At 34.9% G+C, this 6,289-nt stretch overlaps 1 long non-coding RNA gene across 1 annotated transcript; it reads right to left on the reverse strand.

Moving 5' to 3' along the window:
- Positions 1 to 1,828: 1,828 nt before the first annotated feature.
- LOC143574290 (uncharacterized) lies at positions 1,829 to 5,771 on the reverse strand. The gene is made up of 3 exons (XR_013142565.1): positions 5,691 to 5,771; positions 4,781 to 4,814; positions 1,829 to 2,118 (listed from the first exon to the last, which is right to left on the reverse strand). It is a non-coding gene; the product is annotated as an uncharacterized LOC143574290 (long non-coding RNA).
- Between the last annotated feature and the right edge of the window lie 518 nt (positions 5,772 to 6,289).

A 6,289-nucleotide genomic window follows, 5' to 3' on the forward strand; every position in this document is an offset into this window, starting at 1 on the left:
CGGGCTGGACCCAAATGTTGCTCACCCATGATTTTTGTAGCTAGTAAATCATATTCATAACAATAAAGACCAATGACATGGAATTGGTTGAGTTACATTTACTCTATGATGTAATTACATAATTACTCTACTTGTATATATAATTATTTTACCCGGATCACAATTAACACGTTCATATTTGTATTTGATCTAAACCCATTTATTATTCTATTTATATGCTTTTGAGAGTCCGAATATAAAATATTACTACACTCAAACTTACAAAACTAGGGATGCACATATTCTGTTTATATAAATTGAGAGTTTGGACATCAAAGAGGTAAAGATCCTCAGCAGGAGACCATGGGCCGCCGACAATCAGCACTCAGGCCCAATATCTTTCTGCTTGATCGCCTTGGCAGTTATAGAGGTGGAAAAGAAATCCGTGAGCCCAGTAAACCGGTACCTAGCCCGACCCAAAAATTCGTATGAAACTGGTTTGGGTTAAACCGGTTTGTAACCTGACCCAACCACCAGTTCGTATTCTCATTCCTTGAAACAACCCGAACCGGTTAAAACCGGTTTAATCTGACTCAAATCGTTTTGTAACCCGGCCTGAATTGGTTCGATAGGTTTGGAGTTGTCTTTCAAAACCGGGTTGTAACCCGAGTCGGTTTCGACCTAAACCAGTTTTGACCATGGGTTGACCAAAGCGAAGTTTTGAACCCCAGCCGGTTTGGAATTAAACCCGATTGTACATGTCTAGTTGGTCACTCGCCCATAAGTGATTTTTTTTTCTAGCAACAAATCCCCTTACTCCTGTTTCTACACTAGTCCAAACTAATACATCTAACGCCCGGGTTTAAACCCGAGACCTTCCATCTAAGAAGCAAGAGCATCTACCGAATGGACTAGTCCCACATTGACAATTGCCCATAAGTGATAAGTCGGTAACTGAGCCGGAAAGGGAAAAAAGTCATTGAAAAATGTTATATAAACTATTTAATATATTGATCGAGTGTGTTTGTACATTTATTAAGATATATTTGAAATTCACACTTCCAAGGTTTATTGAAGTGGAATAACAACTTTCACGTGTAACAGGAAAGACGTGTCCCCTCTAGAGCAGGGTATGTCTTGCTTTATGTGTTGTTTCTCGTGTACAAAGGGGTCGACCAACAATCAAACTCCTATATTAAACAAACAAACAACCAACCAACCCAATCTCAAAAGAATTGGAACTCATATTGATTTACAGTTAAATAGTGAATCAACTGTCCAGTGGTCCAACGGTAGATCAACAGTGTCAAACGATCCATTATTACTGTGGGATGAGACGAGACGTGTCGTGTCTAAAACAAGTGTTAGCATGCCCAATATGTATTCAATCATTGGGAAATTTTGTTACTCTCACTGTATAAAAATTGCATAATCAACTAAGACGATGATGACACATCATCAATTTTTGTTGGCTAAGTTTTTAATTAATGGAATAACTAGTTTTCAGACCTCGCAGCGTCGCGGGGGCTGTTAATATTTGTAGAGGCATTATTAAAGTAGTAGTTGCGTACTTACGTTGAGTTTATTTTTTGTCTAGTAGTACTTAATTATAAATATAATTTGTAGCTTGTGTTTGGCTTGAAGTAGTTATTATTATTTGCTAATGAAGGGTGCTAAGACGAAAGTCGCAAACACATGCCATACGTTTTAACCGTTTGTCGTCCAAGGTTATAATATAAAAGGAAAAAAAAGAATTAATAAGATTGGGATAACACAAATCAAAGCTGGATAGCTAACAGCAAGGTTAGGGTTGGTTTAGACAATCAATTATGATTAACACCCGAAAATATATAGGCATAGACATACCGCATTATAAGTTCTGTTGTTCTTGCGAAATGAGTTAAAGTTGGTTAACATCCAGGTACATAATAAATTTAGTCCTAAGAGCTGCCTCATTTTTACAAAACGTTGCAGTTTAGCTGGTCGTTGCTGTAGAGTCATTGCCTAAGTACATAGTGGCTATTATCTTCTATTCAAACACCAAAACAATTCGCACCCAATGTTAGTCAGAAGCCGTTGGTCGTTTCATTCTAGCGTCATCATCGCCTCATTTCATTCTTGTGTCACCATCGCCTGGACCTGTCCAAGTAAGGGTTTTGTTAAGAGTGGTTACATGAATATAAGTTGCTGAAGTCTACAAACTATTTCATGAATATGCATGTAAATGGAAATACTATTGATATGGTGAAAGCCCTCTTTATGTACATTCATATTATCTGTCCACTTATAAGGAAGTAAACATCCCTACATTCTTGGCCATATGTTATACTAAACATGTATTGGCTCTTTTATTTAGCTGATACACATTGTTATTTGGCTTGTTTCAGGTACTCATTAACACCCATGAAGCTGAATCATAAAGGTGCCAAAGTAATATTGTGGCCTAATGGTAACCATTGGACCCAAACAAATAAATACCCTTTAGATACAATAATGATAAGAAAATTTCTCCTATTTCTTAACTACCAAGAAACCATGGTTTTGTGCAATAAGCATGGTACGTGAAGCAATAAACATATACAAAGTTCATATACAAAGTTCTACGGTGATTATGTGAGCAATAAATATTGCTTCAATTGACTAAAATAAACTTTCAAAAGGTGCATCAAAAACCATCTTAATGCCTAAAGATTTTGACTTTCCAAATAATAATATTACTATAATAAATTTAACTATGCAAAACAATAAGCGCATACCAAAAACAACGATTTCCGAAACTTAGCATCGTCTTTAGAGTTACAACCATTCTAGTAGCCTATGAAACCCAACATAATAAAAGATCCAACTGCCAAAGAAATAGCTGACGTTAGTATTTCTTACATTTTATATCATATTTACTAATGTCCTTGCACATGAAGTTAAAGTAGAGTGTAAAGTAGTTAAGTAACATAAACAAATGGATAAACTTTTGTACCTTATGACTTTTAAAAGTCAAATGAGTTGCTGCTCTAAGCCTCTAATCCTTTAGCTGAACCAAGATTACACCCATCTATCTTGTATTTTAATATGCATCCTTGAATTTGCTAATCTGTCACCATAAAATTCAAGATTCTCTCCATTAATTTAACCAAATTAAATGTTAAATCAATATTAAAATGAGAATAAAGAAAATCACAGTTCTGAAGCTTGACTGTACACATTTTGTTGGATATGATAGGTGGTTTAGGCCATAAATAAAATTTCCCCTTCACTATAGTTTGTTTCTGTTTGTTTCATGTAGACCAGAAAACTTTCACCATTCGCTACATACATTTGAACCCTACAAAACAGTAAGAACTCCTATTTCAACAGACAAAATTCTTTTGAACCCTACAAAATAGAAGAAATTCATGTGTATTTCAACATAACTTTAACTCACGTTTTTTGTGATAGGACAAAACTTTAGTTGTCGCATTATAGCAAATAAGCATATTAGTGGAGCTATTCATTGATCTATTTACATTAATAACTAAAATATCATTTAGATACGCAACAAAACCTAGAATCAAGTGAGTATAAAAGTAAACAGAGCCATGAACCTTAACTATCAACAGATGTCGTGAATATGCAATCTGATCGAATTCAAGCTCAAATATATGACATCAAACTAAGACCAAGAATCATAATCTGTTAACCAAATCCACAACTGATGCATGAAACCTTTGAATACTAATCATGTAGAATATCATTTGAAACTGAAAGTCAATCTTAATTAAGTAATTACATCCCACGAATTTGAAGTAAAACGAAGCATAAACGTCAAAAATAAACCCTAGGCATAAGCCCTAAAGTCAACAAACTCACAAAAAAAAATGAAAAATTCGTTGATAGTTAGAATAGATTCGTAGTCCAGGGGCCGACTGATCCATTTTCAGTTTATAAGAAAGTCAGGCACCTCAGCCGATAAACAAATATACCTAGCCAAACGGAAAAGCTTAACAACCTCGTTTGTTGACTCTAAGATGTTAAGGAGGAGGCTAACTATTTTAGGATAAAGAGATGACTCATCACCCAAAGAAAAAGGATGAAGTCGGTTGGCAATTTCAATGCCAGTGTCTTAGACATACATTGGTAAGAAGCGCGGTCTCTGATTAGGAGGAGTGTAAAGGGTACCTAAGCAAAGGTGAGCCTGGCCGCTTATCTTAAAGACGTACAGTCCAGATCCTTGGTTGATGGTGTCGTCAATCTTAGCACCAAAAGACATCATAGAGAAGATAGAGTTATGTGCATGAATTTTTTACATAAAGTCAGCATGCTGAAACAAATGAATAATAGATGTATACGGGCGCCTAGGATACGGGAGTGCAACACGACCTCCTTTACAACATTGTGAGTATGCCAGATGATGCCTCGTAGAAGTAGCAACAACACGTTCGTCAATCCAAAAGAAAGCATTATAAAACTCACAGACGTTGTCACTGTTACCAATATCAATATAGTGAGACGCATTCGTATTTGTATCAAGTGTTGGTGCAGAGTGATAAGCTGTCTGCCTATAGGATTGACCCCGGTTATCATTAGTAAATGACGATGACCCTGTTCTGGGTCGTTTTTCACGCGGCATGTCGAGTGTTGATCTTCAAAGGAAATCTAAACAAAAAGCTACCGCTACAACAAACATAACCATAACAAAATCCATGATGTTTAAAGGAAATTTAAAGCCTAAAGAAAAGCAACTGCTAAAGCACAAACAATAAATACACAATAATTATAGACTTATATATAGGATGGAAGTTAAATATAAACAAAGATAAGTGCGTACCTCCCGCCGAAAAGAGCAAACAACCAGCTGAAACCTGAAACAAAAATCCCCAAAACAAAAATGTAAAGGTAAATCAAGCACGTAACACGCACGTAAAAAAATAAGTATACACAAAAGACGTTAAAAAAATTATTTTAAATGGCTGGGTTAAAAATGGTTTACTGACATAAAATGGTTCCATTAATAATAATTGGAAAAAAAAAATTGATTCAGATTATGAGATTATGATGCTTAAAAACAGCAATTTTATTTTTTTTTCATCCTAATCTGAAGGGTAATATGAAAAATTACACATATCAATTGCGTCCATGTCTTATCTCTTGACATCTATGCACTTTCTAGATAACTAAGCATAAAAATTCAAGAGAACCTCACATATCGTATGTGACTGGGTTCAAGAACTAATTTAAAGATAAACAATTTACCACAAAACCGCAAGTGGCTGGTTATGAAATGTTCCGTCTCTTTAACAAAAACCGCCTAACAATGATAATAGATGTTGAAACATAAAAGTAAGCCAACATCTAAAAATACAACAACAGATTCCCGACATGCTACACAACAACACAAAGACAACAAAATCCAATGTTCATGTAACGTCCGAGTGTAAAAACAATGCCTAATACATACAATAACATCTCAAAACACAAAAACAAACCAAAAAACAAAAACAAAAGAGTTTTCATCGAACACGTGGTGTGCACCAAGAAAACGGTTATTCACACCTTATTATTAAAGTTGTAATTCAAGTCTAAAGATATGAGAGAGACCCAGATGAATCAAAAAATATATTTAGGGATTTAAAAGATGAAGAAAAAATTAGAGGGTGGATGACTTTGATGAAGTTCCGATTGTCTATAATACTTCCTTTAGAAGAAGAAATCAGAGTGAAAGAGAAACTAACACAAACCTGGAACATCCAATTCTTCTGCCTCTTCGACCAAGAACACATGCAAGCCACAGACAAAAATTTGGCATAATGTATGCAAAGTAGATAAGATAGAAACATCACACGTGCATAGGCCACGCGTCATATAAACAACAACTCCAAGACAGACAGACCCCACTAACAAAGATAAAAGTTAGAAATAAATAAAACGATATGGCCAGAACAGGGATCGAACCCAAGTAACATATATATAGTACAACCTAGGAAGCAAAGGGTACAACACCCAATGCTTAAGAGTTCTCTTTTAATATATATAGTAATAGTATCAACAACAGCAACTAGTATAGTAATTATAGCAAGCACATTAACAGTTTTAGATCTTTTAAAATAAATATTTAGTAAATATAAACCTTAAAAATTAATTTTATATTTTTCATCGTTGTCGGAAAGTCAAAGTGCTAATTACATTATGCCGATACAAGAATACTCTCTATTTTAAATACAATCTTGATATCACACATGTACCGGAATACATAAACCGAATACCTGATCGATTATAACTGTACAACACCAGTTCGGTATCAATATGGTACTGGTACTTGGTAGAAGGTGTTTGAGAA

This window comes from Bidens hawaiensis, unplaced genomic scaffold, assembly GCF_021521415.1.
Source record: "Bidens hawaiensis isolate Kalapana, Puna unplaced genomic scaffold, B.hawaiensis_p1.1 tig00026885_1, whole genome shotgun sequence".
Classification (NCBI taxonomy): Eukaryota; Viridiplantae; Streptophyta; class Magnoliopsida; order Asterales; family Asteraceae; genus Bidens; species Bidens hawaiensis.